Source organism: Osmerus mordax, chromosome 3 (assembly GCF_038355195.1).
Source record: "Osmerus mordax isolate fOsmMor3 chromosome 3, fOsmMor3.pri, whole genome shotgun sequence".
Taxonomy (NCBI): domain Eukaryota; kingdom Metazoa; phylum Chordata; class Actinopteri; order Osmeriformes; family Osmeridae; genus Osmerus; species Osmerus mordax.
The window spans coordinates 6,541,818-6,558,539 of NC_090052.1; the positions used below are offsets into that span (position 1 = coordinate 6,541,818).

Here is a 16,722-nt window from a genome sequence, read left to right on the forward strand (position 1 = left end):
GCATCAACACAATGTTATGGGTGAGCGAGTTGACTGTAGCAAGATGGCCGCCATGTGCGGACGTTCGACTCCGTTGTCCGGCAACGCGGACGAGACATCTACCCTTTAGATATATCTATGGGCTACACCAGAGCCATAGAAAAAGAGAGTTGCGACACGCTTTGATCTCGCCGACACGTGATCACGTGGTTCATGTAGCTCGCTGTAGTTCCAAAAAAAAACACTGCTGTCAACCGGTTTGAATGGTTTTCAATGAAGCTGGCCAACGGAAGTCGCTTTCTCAGGCAAATGATGAATGAAACAGGCTCGGTTAAAGAAATCCGATATTCTGGCTATCTTCAGCAGACTCGTATCTACAAAAGGCAGTCCTCCCTGACGTGTTTGGTGTAGAATGGAGTGAAATACAACATTGTGAACACTCACTGCCAGTGAAACACAGGAAAAAAGCTAGAGCTTTTTTGTCACGTGGTTCCGGTAGCTCCGTGTAGTTAAACAAAACCCCCACTGCTGTCAACCTGTTTGAATGGTTTTCGGCGGGACAGACAGCAGCACCATCTCGATTCACGGACATTTTCGGTATATTAACACATAATGTCAATTGGTTACTGGTGTGTTGTATCATGTATGTCTGATACTTTATTAACATGTATGTATTACATGAACTTATACATAACGCAATATTGTGAAGCAGAGCTAGAAATGGCTATGCTAGCTACCATACTGTACAAACGGTACTGTACCATACTGTACATACCAAACAGTAGCCTAATGAGGACTATATTGTTCCACTTAACGTTTAACCTTAGACGGTTGAAGTAAATGGGTCTTGTAAAGAATATATTGTGCTTATTAAAGTTAAGCATTGTGCTTATTAAAGTTATGAACTTAGAAGTGTGCTCAGGCTTAAACATTGGGTCTCACACTGAGTGTGGGAAGCAGGCTGTTCTTTGTGTCTCTATCTTTTCATTTTCAGAAACAACCTTGAATCTGGGTGGAGATGGCACCCGAGCAGGTGGGACGCGGAGGCAAGAACAACTCCCTGATGCACGAGAGAACAAGCTCAACCCTTTTTTCATCTTTCTGTTTTAATTGCACTGTATATTATATGCTGGGGAGGGAAAGATAGCCAGTTGGACTTCGTGAACCAACCCAAACTCTGTTGCGGGTAGGGAAACGTAGACAACCCCAGAGCTCTGTACTTGTTGATTTCCAACTGCTGCATTAAAGCTGATATTATCGGACCTCTGCGACTCCAGACCACTCTTTCTAGAACACAGATTTGTGTCATAGAATACCATCATTACATATTGGAATAGACACATATAGATTTAGAATCCTTCAACTGGTGACCCCGACGCTGAAAAGAGGGAGTCCAGAGGGTTCCGGCCCGACCGACGGATCGGGGGAGAGACCCATACACCGGTGCGAGGAGACAGACGTAATCGTCAGAGGCCTCAACATAAAAAAAAGGTAAGCAGACACCTGTTAATTCAAAGTACTGCTATTCGGAACTGAGAACCAAATTTAGACGATTACTATGTTTCATCGTACCTAGTCAAACCAACAGTGGTGGGAAATCAACCGTTTTTGTGTTTTGTCCTTGTCCAAGGGGAGGTTAGAGTCCTCTCCAGGGGTTAGAGTCCCTAAATTCGTTGTCTTGTCCAAGGGGAGGTTAGAGTCCTCTCCAGGGGTTAGAGTCCCTAAATTCGGTGTCCTTGTCCAAGGGGAGGTTAGAGTCCTCTCCAGGGGTTAGAGTCCCTAAACTCGTTGTCTTGTCCAAGGGGAGGTTAGAGTCCTCTCCAGGGGTTAGAGTCCCTAAACTCGTTGTCTTGTCCAAGGGGAGGTTAGAGTCCTCTCCAGGGGTTAGAGTCCCTAAATTCGTTGTCCTTGTCCAAGGGGAGGTTAGAGTCCTCTCCAGGGGTTAGAGTCCCTAAATTCGTTGTCCTTGTCCAAGGGGAGGTTAGAGTCCTCTCCAGGGGTTAGAGTCCCTAAACTCGTTGTCTTGTCCAAGGGGAGGTTAGAGTCCTCTCCAGGGGTTAGAGTCCCTAAATTCGTTGTCTTGTCCAAGGGGAGGTTAGAGTCTTCTCCAGGGGTTTGAGTCCCTAAACTCGTTGTCCTTGTCCAAGGGGAGGTTAGAGTCCTCTCCAGGGGTTAGAGTCCCTAAACTCGTTGTCCTTGTCCAAGGGGAGGTTAGAGTCCTCTCCAGGGGTTAGAGTCCCTAAATTCGTTGTCCTTGTCCAAGGGGAGGTTAGAGTCCTCTCCAGGGGTTAGAGTCCCTAAATTCGTTGTCTTGTCCAAGGGGAGGTTAGAGTCCTCTCCAGGGGTTAGAGTCCCTAAATTCGTTGTCCTTGTCCAAGGGGAGGTTAGAGTCCTCTCCAGGGGTTAGAGTCCCTAAACTCGTTGTCCTTGTCCAAGGGGAGGTTCGAGTCCTCTCCAGGGGTTAGAGTCCCTAAACTCGTTGTCCTTGTCCAAGGGGAGGTTAGAGTCCTCTCCAGGGGTTAGAGTCCCTAAACTCGTTGTCTTGTCCAAGGGGAGGTTAGAGTCCTCTCCAGGGGTTAGAGTCCCTAAACTCGTTGTCTTTGTCCAAGGGGAGGTTAGAGTCCTCTCCAAGGGTTAGAGTCCCTGAACTCGTTGTCTTTGTCCAGAGGGAGGTTAGAGTCCTCTCCAAGGGTTAGAATCCCTGAACATTGTCTATTTGTGTGGAGTCAGATTGAGTTTAATAAAAATAGAGAGGAGTGTGGTGTGTTTTTTCCTTTGACCAAGAAGTTAAAGAAATCCCGAGGAGAGTTGGAGAAAGGTGGGGGCTAAAAGAGTCAGTTGAGTTACGTTGAGATGTTACAAAGGTTATCCCAGAGGGTATACCCCTGGTTTATAAATTGGTTCTAATACAATTGGAAGAGTTATACTAGAGCAAAATTAAGTGAATAGACGGTAAACGCTAAACAGCTGTGTTGGTCAAAGAATGGTTTGAGGAAATGTATGTGAAAAATTATGAGGAAGCAATTGGAAAGTTACATAAAGGATTGGTTTAGAGAGGATCATGGAAGGTTATGAAATAAAACAAGAACGTTTTGTGGATGTGAAGAGATGATTGGTTTAAACACTGATGTTTTGAAGAGGAAACTATGAATATACTTTGAAGGTATATGGGATAACATTTTAAGTCAAAATAGTAAAATCTAGGGTTTTTAAGACTTTTGATAAAGGTATTAGATATAATTTGGTTAAAAATGAGAAAGAGAAAATAACTAAATGTACTTTTATTTGGAGTTTAATTGTAATTTGGTTTTAAGTTTTATTTGAGAGTTTTATCAGAGCCTGGCATACTGTTTGAGATAAACAGTTAGGCTGTGATAATGTTGTATTATGAAGAGGGTTATTATAACATTCAGTTCTGAAATAATTTGGGAAGACTCATCAAGTCTGATAAATTGTGGTTATGATGGTTTGAGCTAATTGGCTCGTTTTGAACTGCAGCAAAACGAGTTATGAAGTTCTACCTATCTGACCTTTATAGAAAATATAGTTGGGAAAAATGTTTGGTTAATAGCTACATTAAGAACATGATTTGGTTTATATTTCATTTAAGAAGCATACGGATTCTGGTTTGGCATAATGAAAATTGCTTTGATCATATCTTTGATAAAAAGAGCTGTGATTTGGTAAAATAGAGAATCTAAAACAATATTGGTCTTAAACTTAACTGTTTTAAAAGACAGAAAAGGTTTTTTGGAATGAAAGAAATTAGACTAACAGTTGATTTTCTAAAGAAGGGAACAAAGAAACAGATTGTCATTTCTAGGCATGACTAATAGGAGTTGACTATCAAATGATGATGTATGGTCTTATTAGATGCTGTTACATGTGTTTGCTCAACAATAAGAAAACTGAAGGGTCAATACTGCCTGGTAATTATAGATACAGTATGTTTACTATGTGAATTGAAGTCTTTCCCAGTCCTATACCAGATGCATAACACCATTTGAATTGATTTATTGGAGATCATATGTAATACCACAACTTAAGCCTTTCACATAAGCATGATGAAGAGGCGAATCAAATGGTTAACCAATTTTATAAAAAAATGCTAACTAGAAAAGAGATGTCTTCTGCTAAATTCTGTTCCAGGTGAAGCAGTAAACCAAAGAGTGGAGGAGTCGAACGAGGAGATTGGGTATTGATTAAAGTTATCAATGAAAGGAGGGATCTTATGAAATTTTTAAAATATCCTGTCTAATTTCTGGTTTTTCTATTTGTTTCGAATTTATTTTATTTTATTACAATTCTAAAAGCTTGGCTGAAGTTGTATGTATGTGGTGAAGGGGGCCTGTGAGCATGTCCAGGTCTGCCGTGGATACATGGATGTCGAATGTCCACACTGTGGAGTGACGGTGGGTTTTCCCCTATAACATCATTAGGGTTTTCCCACTGTGTCCAGTGTGTCCTCACCACTTGGCCATAATGCTGCATAGTCTCATCATTATTGTTGATTTGTATGTCAACATTGTGTAATCGGTAATAGGATATTTTTTTAATTTGGGTTTGTTGTCACACCTTACTGTTCGCATCTCATTTTACTCAGTTACTGCTTGATCATGGGAGATAAGGTGATGCTGGGACTGTAACTCTTTTCTGCTTCAGGACGAGTCAGACCGGCGGGTCTGACTACCTAACCCCTGTTCTAAGGCCCCATTCCCCTGGAGACCATGTCCCCCCCCCCTTTCTCACTGGATGATCTACCCCTTCCCCTTGAAGACCCTGTCCCACCTGCCCCAATACATCATCAGATGTTCGGGAAAGCCTGTTGTACGTTTATGGACAGGACCATTCAAGGTCATCGAGAGAACCTTGCACGCCCTAAGGGTGCTGGGGAAAGGAAGTACGTGGTACCAGTGGAGCATGTGTTGTGCTGCTCCAGAATCCAGTTGTACGTTGCAGGAGTTGGTGGAGAAGGGCCAGTGAACCTTTTGCTATTGCTACGAATGTGAGAGTCCGGAAAAGAGGGTTACGACTAGGCCAAGAGTGATACTGCTTGACCACACTAGAATTGTACTGGACTAAGAAGGTTTCCGCTATTTTACTTAAGAGTGTGCTATATCAATATCAACATGACTGTTGCTGTATCCCATGTATCAGGTCTCTGTGTAACAGGATCATTGTCTCGGCTGAGGATAACCCGACGAAGGGGTTCCAAATGCCGTTGCTGGGGCTGGCTGACCAGGACGAGGAGGCGGTGGTTGGTCCGGGCTATATTGATTGATCTCTGGTGTTTTCAGAGATCAAAAGAGGGATTAAAGAATATATTGTGCTTATTAAAGTTATGAACTTAGAAGTGTGCTCAGGCTTAAACATTGGGTCTCACACTGAGTGTGGGAAGCAGGCTGTTCTTTGTGTCTCTATCTTTTCATTTTCAGAAACAACCTTGAATCTGGGTGGAGATGGCACCCGAGCAGGTGGGACGCGGAGGCAAGAACAACTCCCTGATGCACGAGAGAACAAGCTCAACCCTTTTTTCATCTTTCTGTTTTAATTGCACTGTATATTATATGCTGGGGAGGGAAAGATAGCCAGTTGGACTTCGTGAACCATCCCAAACTCTGTTGCGGGTAGGGAAACGTAGACAACCCCAGAGCTCTGTACTTGTTGATTTCCAACTGCTGCATTAAAGCTGATATTATCGGACCTCTGCGACTCCAGACCACTCTTTCTAGAACACAGATTTGTGTCATAGAATACCATCATTACATATTGGAATAGACACATAAAGAATTAGAATCCTTCACTTGTTAAACGTTTTTTTATTCATCAGCCCACTTACAATTTAGCCTACCACATTAACAACACTTATATTTGTAGTACTTGATGCAAGTTGAATCTAACCATTATCACCAGCAACTGCTCAATTTAAGACAAGAAAGGAGTTTGGTAAATAGAACAGAATAAACAAGGCAACCAACTGCATTCAATAATAAGGGAGTCAGTTGGCTGAGCGGTGAGGGAGTCGGGCTAGTAATCCGAAGGTTGCCAGTTCGATTCCCGGTCATGCCAACTGACGTTGTGTCCTTGGGCAAGGCACTTCACCCTACTTGCCTCGGGGGAATGTCCCTGTACCTACTGTAAGTCGCTCTGGATAAGAGCGTCTGCTAAATGACTAAATGTAAATGTAAATAAAACATTGTATTGTACAATAATTCATTGTTGCTAGCTCTACTAACCAGGCTAATAAGAGCTATATATAGAAGACTTACTTTGTATGCCAACGAACACCAATAATTAGAACTAATTTGACAGACTATAAGTGAAGGATTCATTTTTCTATGTGTCTATTCCAATAAGTAATGATGGTATTCTATGACACAAATCTGTGTTCTAGAAAGAGTGGTCTGGAGTCGCAGAGGTCCGATAATATCAGCTTTAATGCAGCAGTTGGAAATCAACAAGTACAGAGCTCTGGAGTTGTCTAAGTTTCCCTACCCGCAACAGAGTTTGGGCTGGTTCACGAAGTCCAACTGGCTATCTTTCCCTGCCCCAGCATATAATATACAGTGCAATTAAAACAGAAAGATGAAAAGAGGGTTGAGCTTGTTCTCTCGTGCATCAGGGAGTTGTTCTTGCCTCCGCGTCCCACCTGCTCGGGTGCCATCTCCACCCAGATTCAAGGTTGTTTCTGAAAATGAAAAGATAGAGACACAAAGAACAGCCTGCTTCCCACACTCAGTGTGAGACCCAATGTTTAAGCCTGAGCACACTTCTAAGTTTCATAACTTTAATAAGCACAATACATAACTTTAAGACATGCCTCCTTCATAAATCCTGTTGTTATATTCACTCGTGCACAGTGCCCGTGATGCATTCAGTGATTAAAATGCCACACATATTAATAACTGGGATCATAGTTAGTGCCGTGCCTGATATGCAGCTGGTGATTACAGTTCTAGAATATGTGTTGTAATGTATTATACATTCTTTATAAGCCAACTAACTTCTGGTTATGATACACGTGCTCTCTAGGTAGCTTCAGTAAAAGTGTTGCTTATGTTACTAGCTAGACCTACAGTCTAGCTCTAACTGCGTTTCGAATCAAACAAGCTATAATCTTACGATAAACTTTATCTAAAGCTAGCTATATGAAATACTACTAATAACAATTGATATGTGGTGGTAAAAATATGAAAAAAATGAAGGATTTTCATCAATTTACCAGCTAACTTGCTTCGGAGACACTGAAAATGAATGGGGTTGAACGGTGGAAAATGCAATGTTTGGAACTACAGGTCGCATGTGACACGCTTTACTTCCGCATTCCTCGATAACAATGGGAGTCTATGGAAGTGTCGCAACTCTCTTTTTCTATGGCTCTGGGCTACACCATATGTCTATGGGCTACACAGCCGGCAGTTCACGAATCGATTTCACGGTACTTTGATGGCTAGGTCACAGTGACCTAGCCATCAAAGTCGGACAAAAAGTCAAACCAGAATTCAGTGTTTCAAGTCAGCCGCCTGCAGCCGGCTGCGGCGCTGCATGAAGTTAGTCCATGTCGAATGCACCTACTGTTCTGTAAAGCACGTGATGTACTACCCGTCTTCCGGAAAACTGCCTAGCATTTTTACAGGCAGGCACGCCCCCAAACAAACAAAACTATTGGGTTTGTGGTTATGTATTGTAAGCCTACATGTATCGCAGGCAGCAGTGAAATCCAGGAGGCAAGGATCAAGACATCTAATTCAAGGTAAGATGACTTTAGCCTACTTCAAGTAAAAGGTTCAATACCTACATTGTTCTGCTCTCATGTCAGATCAAACCACTGCAATAGCACAATTCTAAAATTAAACTAATCGACACAAACATATTGGAATCTATTTATAGTCAAGGCTCTGTTTGTGGTAGGAGTGCATGTGTGTTCAAAAAAGTGTGCAAGAACAGCCCATGACGCACCCTTCAAACTTATTTGCATTTCGAATGAACTTATTCTATAGGCCAAGGGATGTGATTACACTTGAGTTATGCTTCTGTGATCTCCAGCATAAACATTCTTTAGAAATAAATGGTTTTGTGAAACATTTACACAAATATGTAGATAGGTAGTTGAAAGCAACTTTGAAAAACATCGCTGTTCTTCAAGCTAGAGTAGGCAGCAATTTATGGCCTCAGAAGATCATTTCCTCATGTATGGAGCCACACCCAGACTATACGCTCATACAGCCTGGAATTTCACAACAAGGATATTTTCCATACTTTTGTCTCTCACAAGTGCAAAATGCCCATAATGCAGTCAGGGATGTTGGTGAGACACACGTACACACATATTCCAGGAACTATAGATTGATAGTGCACAGTACCCGTGATGCAGTCAATGAGTAAGATGTCAGTGACATGCACAGTTTTCTTGAATGAGTGATAGATATAGTGCAATGCCTGTGATGCAGCGGGAGATTACAGTTTTTCTCAGTGGCTTTGGTACTAATCACAATTGAAATTCTCAAAAGTACCTTTTTAACCTCCACATCCTCTAGTCACTTATGCACATCTTAAAAGCAGTTTGTCATTCATTGAAACATATTGCCAATTAGGGCTGTCAAAATTGCTCAAAAATGACGTTCGAATGTTCCCTTTAAAAAAACACGTATATTAGAATATATTCGAAGTTCTGGTTGCGCATTAGGCACGTCAATAACAGGACAAATTAATACAACAAGACATAACTACTTGTAATTTATTTAAGTTTAAACATATTTAACAACATATGACCTACACAAAAATAAGTAAATGAACTAATGGCCAAGACCGCAGACCTTGGCCTCTCGCACACACGCGCTCTCTCTCTCTCTCTCTCTCTCTCTCTCTCTCTCTCTCTCTCTCTCTCTCTCTCTCTCTCTCTCTCTCTCTCTCTCTCTCTCTCTCACACACTGTCCCGCACCGTCGCGCTCTCTGCGCATAGCGGTTTAAATGAACGACAACAATAAAAAAAATGCTGAGTGCTGATCAAGAGTTTTGTGCAAGCAATTTAAGGTCGCGATTCTTGTCCCAAATATGGCAGGCTTCATTCAGTGATTGAAACAAATATTATTAACATTAATTGAAGTTTTACAGTTGTAGAACCGACATTGAACGCTCCGAGCTAGATGTGCTGTGGTAAACATGGAACTTTTCCTTGGCATGAAACGGCAAATAATCAAACCAGTGCATGAATCTGTTGTACCCTATTTACTCTATTTTACTCATGCAATATACAGTCAGTACAGTAGCGACTACACTGCACTAGTAATGCCCACCCGCAAAGCAGAGAGTCGCGACACTGCTAGAGCTGTTTGTTTTTTACATTCCAATACTAATTTTCACGTTCGAAATTCCGTTTCGTTCAACTATTCGACTGTAGATGATTATGTAGCCAACTGCTGTTTCCTACATTATTAATAGCTAATGTCATGTTGATCAAAATGTATAATATGTTCTCTGTTAAATTGTCTGACCCCCACAAACATCTAGACATTTAGTTCATGCACAATGGTTGAGCCAGCTGTCATAATTGTATGCCTAATTTACCAAACAGTTCTGCGTAAGGGGTGTTTGCTATGTTTACATTAATATTTGCATTTTTTCCTTTGTGCTATGCATTGCTGTAAAATAGTCTTGCATGTTCTGTATCACATTGACATAAGACACCAACAACTGACGAGGAGGCAGTTTACTCTGTGTATCAGTGTACCTGTTTTTCGATTTTTTTGGATTCTCAGTTGAAAAATTAAAAAAACAGTTTTTGGATTCTCAATAAAAAAAATAATCTAAATCAATAGTTTTTCAATTTTGGTTTCTCAATTGCATAATGAAAGAATGAATGATACACGTTCGTTCTTTCATTATATATTGTGAAGTCCGGGTGTCAGCTTTGTCTCATGAAAGCTATGGCCTAGCACAGGGGTGGCCAACCAGTCAGAGACTAACGCCTGGGACACACTGCCTCCGATCTGCTGCGATCTCCTGCGACGCGCCTGGAAGCGCCGCCTTTTTTCTTACGGTGCCCATGTTACAAAATGGAACCGACCAGACTGGCTGCGAAGCGCCGCAATTGTCTGCGATCTACAGCAATCGTTTCGGCAGTTGGTCGAATTCTTTTGAGAGACGCTTGCGAAATCGGCTGCAGGACGATAAATCAGAATGGGTTTTATTATAAAAGACACCATATTAGTTGATATATTTGAATAAAAAAACATGTTATTAAGATTTTACTACATTAATTGTAGACTACGGTGAACATTTGTAAAGTTGTAGACTTTATAATTATTTTTTTATATTACTTTGGAGGCCTACTTTACCAATATTCACCCTATATAAAACGTAACTAATGTTGGTAACGAACGTCCGTTCCATGTTTACCCTTATAAAAATGAATGAAAATAAACGGATTGATCTGTTGAGCCAGCATGCCCGTAGTTGTTTTGTTTGTTTGAGAGAAACAAGTTGTAACGCGTTGCACACAACACACATGCGTGCAGATGTAACCCCCTCTATTTCATCTGCGTTGTGTATGGTTTATTTCTCAAGAAGTCAGGAGATGTGCTTCCAGTCCGGCAATTTTATTCATCTGGCACAAATGACAACAAGTTGGGACTTCGTAATGCAGCAGCGTGGATCACAGCATTCTATGCGTGACTCATCCTCTGAACTCTGAGTGTCAATTCAAGTTGAATTACAAAGTACAACATCAAATGGAACTTATAAAATACAATAGAAATATTCAAAGACAATACAAAACATGTACCTGGCACAAATGACAACAAGTTGGGACTTCGTAATGCAACAGCGTGGATCACAGCATTCTATGCTAATGTAAGAGGGAGATGAAATGTTAGCTATCCACACGTGTTAGTTTGAACTTCGATGATATATACATTACGATGTGCATAATTACTAAAACAAACACTATTTACATAAGGACAGAATGTGGAACACCTTTTCGTAATCAATATGAATTTAGGACGTTCAATATTTGCATCTTAAGACAATAGTGTAGGAGCTCTCTTTGCACACAACTCACCGTGACTCATCCTCCGAACTCTGAGGAGAGCAACTCAGTTCAAATACATTATGGCTTATGCGCATGCTCAGTGTGGTTTAATAGCACAAAAAGTTTGCAAGTAGAACAAAACCAAATCTTCACTGTTACACAGACATAGCCTACCGAGAGAGAACCCCCAAGTCGATTTCTAAAATCAGCGAGAAATTCAAGGAGATGGATGAGATCACATTCTCTAAGTTGAAAAGCACAGGGAGTTGTATGACCCCCAGCACCAATTTGACAAGGACAACGTAGATAAGGATCAATGCTGGGATAGGCCTATAGCCAATGCCATGTTTATGTACCATGTCAGCGTAAAGGAAAGCTCAGAGTAGCTAAAAGGCTTGGTGACCGGCGCAGAGAAATGCTTGGTGTGAACAGCTTTTGCTCAGTCGTAGCCGATCGTGGCACTGCGCGGCGCTTCCAGGCGCTTCGCCGCCATTGTGTCAGGGTTTCCGCGGGGTCTTAAAAAGTCTTAAAGATCCTGTATAACAAATTCCATGATTTGCTTCTCAGTACATTATATACGTGTGAAATGAGTTCCTGAAAGCATGTGCAAAGCGCGAAATCTTTGTCGCACTGAAATGTGGAGTTAGACCGTAGAACAGTTTCTCTTCCGTTTTCAGATCAGGTTTTAATGGGAGGAACCAAAAAATGACCTATCTACGTAATTTTGACCCATCTACGTCAGATCACTGAATGGTTCCTCCTGCTGTCGAAGGACTGAAATTCTTTGTGGTTGTTCCAATATGTAATGATGGTATTCTCGAACACAAGTCTGTGTTCGAGAAAGAGTGGTCTGGAGTCGCAGGGGTCCCATAATATCAGCTTTAATGCAGCAGTTAGAAATCAACATGTCCAGAGCTCTGGGGTTGTCTACGTTTCCCTACCCGCAACAGAGTTTGGGTTGGTTCACGAAGTCCAACTGGCTATCTTTCCCTCCCCAGCATATATTATACATTGCAATTAAAACACAACGATGAATATAGCTGCAAGCAGCGATGCTGGTTCCTCCGCAAAATGGCAAAATATTATAAACATGTACACTGTTGAAGATGGAGAGTTTGACAACAAGAGAGCAAAGCTACTTCATGTTTGGCCAACAACAATAGGCTGAATGGGAATTTGAACTCATGAGCATAAGGTCACAAGTCAGTCTGTCTATCCTCTCTGCTACACACCAACTGTTGAACTTGTATGAGTAGAAAGGGCAGAGTATGAGCTTTGGTCAGCTTTGGGACAAAGGTTAAGAAACGGTTGACATTTCAAGGTAAATTTGCATGAAATTTAGCATGGTACATCAGAATGATGTCACCTTGAAGCCAATAAGGTTTGTAAAACCATCAGTCAAAATTATATTTGATTTATTGACACAAAGATATTGAGGCAATGTGGACACTTACATGTATACACCCCTTTTTGACATTTAGTAAAGTAGCCGACTCTGTTCCCATTAAACTACACGACATGCACACTCAGGGTGACCAACAAGATTATATTAACTAACAAACAATAACATTACAAACAACTAACTGAACGAACACAACAACTGAAATCCCTCGCATGGCCGTTGTAACCAAACTATTTTCCACAAGTCTTTGCGTTTTTGACATGCCGCACTGCATGCTGGGTACTCAAGAGCGCTGACAGCTGATTATCTAGCTGTGCTCCGACTGCGTGATATGACGAGATGCTAGTGACGCGCTAAGGTCTCTGAGTCTCCTGCATTAACAAGTTCTGCTCGATTAGCAAGCTATTTTTACTGTTTTGTTAGCTATTGAATGGTAATGCAAGCTAGCTAAAAACAATGTTAGTTAGCTTGGCTAAACTGGTTTTCATAGCAACAGAAATCAACAAATCAGATCAGTCGAACTTTATTCAGAAAGGGGGGATGTCTGTTTTTTACTCAACTCTCAACGCATAACTATGTTTAACTTAATGTCTGCACCTCTCTGTCACCGACTGTCTGGAGTGGAGGGTGGGGGCTTCATATCCAACAAATTACACCCTGAACTTTTAAAACAGATCTAATGGCCTACTACAATTGTAAATATACTATGGCTTCTTCTCCAATTGGGCCTCGATACAATGTCATCTAATATTTTCTGCCCATTCTGCACAGTTGGGGACTTTCCACAACCCCACCCTTTGCCCAGTCCCTCTACTCTGCCCTAATACATGTGTTTTCCAACACCAGTTACAATCAACCCTGGGCAGGGACGGCGCCAGAGAATTTGTGTAATACAGGTGCTGAGGAGGTGCTAGATCATTGACAGGGGGAGCTGCGCAATTATATATACATAAATACTATTCATAAAGAAGCAGTACTTCTCTTGAGTTGTTTTTATTCAGATGAATAATCATTGGATTCAGGTCAAAAGTTTATCACTTGAACTGGTTTCATCACTTAAGACACTCAAAGTCAGCAGCTTGGCATACTGGGACATGGAAAGGATTAAACATTTAGACTTCATCAAAGTAAAAAAAGCTGGTTTCTCCTTTTTCATTAATGTCCTCAAAAAAGCAGTCTGCAGAGCTACTGTGTCTGTGGGGTCTCTGGAGGGCTGGGAGGCAGGGGCAAGCAGGGCCTGCAGGCAGGCAGGGCAGGCCAGCTGAATGAAGCTGTCCAGCTAGAGAGGGATAGTCCAGCAAGGGGTCTGTGATGCTCTCAGCGTTCTTTGTTGTTGCTCTCAGCATCCTCTATTGAAATCTGTTGAGCAGGCCTCTGCATGACCCTCCAGACCTGTAAAGGTGAAGAAAGGATCCATGTCAGTTCAGTTGTGAAAAACAAAGCTTTTTCCATCTACACTTGACATGCACTACAGTTTTTAACTTGAATCCAAATGTGTTGACCCGATGCAGACCCATGCAAAGTCACTCAAAACACGGGTTCGATTCCAGGCTCTGGCAAGAGTATTTAGCTCTAAACTGGTCAATATATACACATCTGACAAAAGACCAGGTCGACCCTTGCCTGTAAACAGTGATTCTGACTGTCAGAGACATTTAAATAGCCTGACTTACTGAAATTCCCACTGGGAAGAGGCCCAGGGGAAGACCCAGGACACGCTGGAGGGACTATGTCTCTCGGCTGGCCTGGGAACGCCTTGGGGTCCCCCAGGAAGAGCTGGTGGAAGTGGCCGGGGAGAGGAAAGTCTGGGCCTCCCTGCTTAGGTTGCTGCCCCCGCGACCCGACCCCCGGACAAGCGGAAGATGATGGATGGATGGACTTACTGAAATTGGCAAAACTAGCCTGGCTAACGTAGGTCGCTTTCTCAGGGCATATGAGGAATGAAACAGGCTTGCCTTGAAAAATCAGATATACTGGCTATCTTTAGCAGGCCCTTGTCTACAAAAAGCAGTCCTCACTGACGTTTTTGGAGTAGAATTGAGTGAAATACTAAATTGTCACACTGCCAGTGGGCGAGCCGAACCTGACTCTGAGGCTAACGTCAAAACAATGTACCCCCGGGACGCAGTATCACTCCAATTGCAAGTCCACAAATCACAAAAATAATCGGAGCATCTGGCTAAAAGCACAATTCCCACATCTCCTAAAGGCTGCCCTCCTCGACCTTTTTCGTGTAGACCTAACTGTAAAATGGTGAACTTATGAACACGACGCGACCAAAACATGGCTGCCGCCTAAGCCTATGCGGTCTCCCTGGCACATAGGCTTATTACAAAGACTTTCACGCCCCAAATCAAAATTCTGAGCCGACAGGTCTGTGGGGAATTGCTTTTTCTCCTAAAGGCTGCCTGCCTCGACCTTTTTGATGAACAATTCGCAGAGATGCAAAATGACTCACTAATTAAATACACAGAGGAAAAAAGCTAGAGCTACAGTAGCTACTTTTCGAGTTCAGTTTTCCGTCACTTCAGACTCACGATCTAAAGGTCTAAAAGTGCTAAAACCTTCACCATAATTCAAGAGTAGTGTACTTTCACGAACCCAATTATTGATTCTAGCTTAAAATGTGTAAATAGGACTTACCGAACATGGCTGCCTCCAACACTATCAGGCAATTCCAGTTGAAAACAACAATGGCCGCCGAAAAATAATTTATATTCGTAACGGCGAGCTGCGATTGGAAGCAAAATGAAACAGGAGCTAAAAACAGAGGGTGGGGGCTTGGTCAGCACACAATTTCCAGAAAGGATGTGTGTGCGTCTTGCCAAGCTCGCGTGTGTGTCAAGTAGGGTGACCACCTGTCCCGCTTTGCGCTGTATCGCACAGCATTTTCAATATGGGACGTGCGGGACAAGGGGTGAAAATGCTGTGCGACACAACGCAAAGTGCGACAGGTGGTCACCCTAGTGTCAAGGGGCAGGATGAGTGAGAATTTGGAGCACGCGCGCTGTGGAGCAATTCAATTGAATTCAATCATATATTGACATATCAAGGGTAAATTGCGTATGGTACTTCAGAATGATGTCATCTTGAAGGCACAAAGGTTTGAAAAACCATCAGTCAAAATTATATTTGTTTTATTAACACAAAGATATTGTGGCAATGTGTACATTTACATAAATACACTTCTTTCAGCCATTTTGTATTGCATTCCTTATTCAATTTCACCCTATAAAAAGACATGTATTCTACAAATCTGTAACAATTTTCAAGGTTCATGAGGAGAAGGGTTTTGAAGGTTGTACCAAATTTGGACAGTACAGCAAAATCTATCATGGCGGACCTTATGGGTTCTTGAGGCTTTTTTGTTCCCCATGAGAAATAAGGCATGTATACCAATTTTCAGGCATTTTGGAATAATGGGGCGCTGGGGAAATCACGTAGACTTTGGGCGTGGCTTATAGCGCCACCTATGGGCTTAAATGGGCCATTAGCGGTCTGGGAGTAGTGAGTGACCTGGTGTATCATTGGGACAAATTTGAAAAAATCGGGTCAAGGACTTTTTGAACTATTGAGCCATTTAGCGGAGAAGAGGAAAAATAATAATAATAGGAATACTAATAAAAACAATCCCTCCTACCGGAAGAACCCTAATAAGAATACTAACAAAAACAATAGGTTTCCACCTACCGGAGGAACCCTAAAAATAGGGTTGAGCTTGTTCTCTCGTGCATCAGGGAGTTGTTCTTGCCTACGCGTCCCAACTGCTCGGGTGCCGTCTCCACCCGGTTTCAAGGTTGTTTCTGAAAATGAAGAGATAGAGACACAAAATACAGCTTTTTCCCACACTGTGGTCGAAACTCATCTGGATTGTTCCTCTTCTCCGCCCGCACCCCTGACTCCCCCCGCCCTGTGTGAGACACAATATTTAAGCCTGAGCACACTTCTAAGTTCATAAGACAGAACTTTAATAAGTACAATGCATAACTTTAATAAGCACAATATATTCTTTACTGTACTGTTATTATAGCCTACATCAGCTAGCTAGCTAGCTTCAGGATGTCTCCCTCCACCCGCAACTGCATCTTCCCTGGATGAAAGAACCTCGGCTGCGCTGCAACGCTATTTAATTTCCATATTGATGAGGAAAGGAAAAATAGGTGGATTGATTTTGTGAAGAGCCTTGCTGATGGAGAGCTTCGGATAAACTTCAACAGCCGCCTCTGCATTGACCATTACATGGTGGATAGTTTTAACATGGACCAGAGACAGACGGGGTTCAGGAGCATCGCCCTCCTGGCCGTTCCTCCTC

The 16,722-nt window shown here is 42.2% G+C and overlaps 1 protein-coding gene across 2 annotated transcripts in view; it reads left to right on the plus strand.

The window, feature by feature from the left end:
• Positions 1–7,608: 7,608 nt before the first annotated feature.
• Positions 7,609–16,722, plus strand: part of mvp (major vault protein) — a 76,906-nt gene continuing 67,792 nt past the window's right edge. Inside the window, exon 1 of one of the 2 annotated variants that reach the window (XR_010875198.1) lies at positions 7,609–7,732. The gene's annotated coding sequence lies outside the window, so the exon portion shown is untranslated. The remainder of the gene's footprint in view (positions 7,733–16,722) is intronic. The other variant, XM_067230558.1, reaches the window with a different exon arrangement.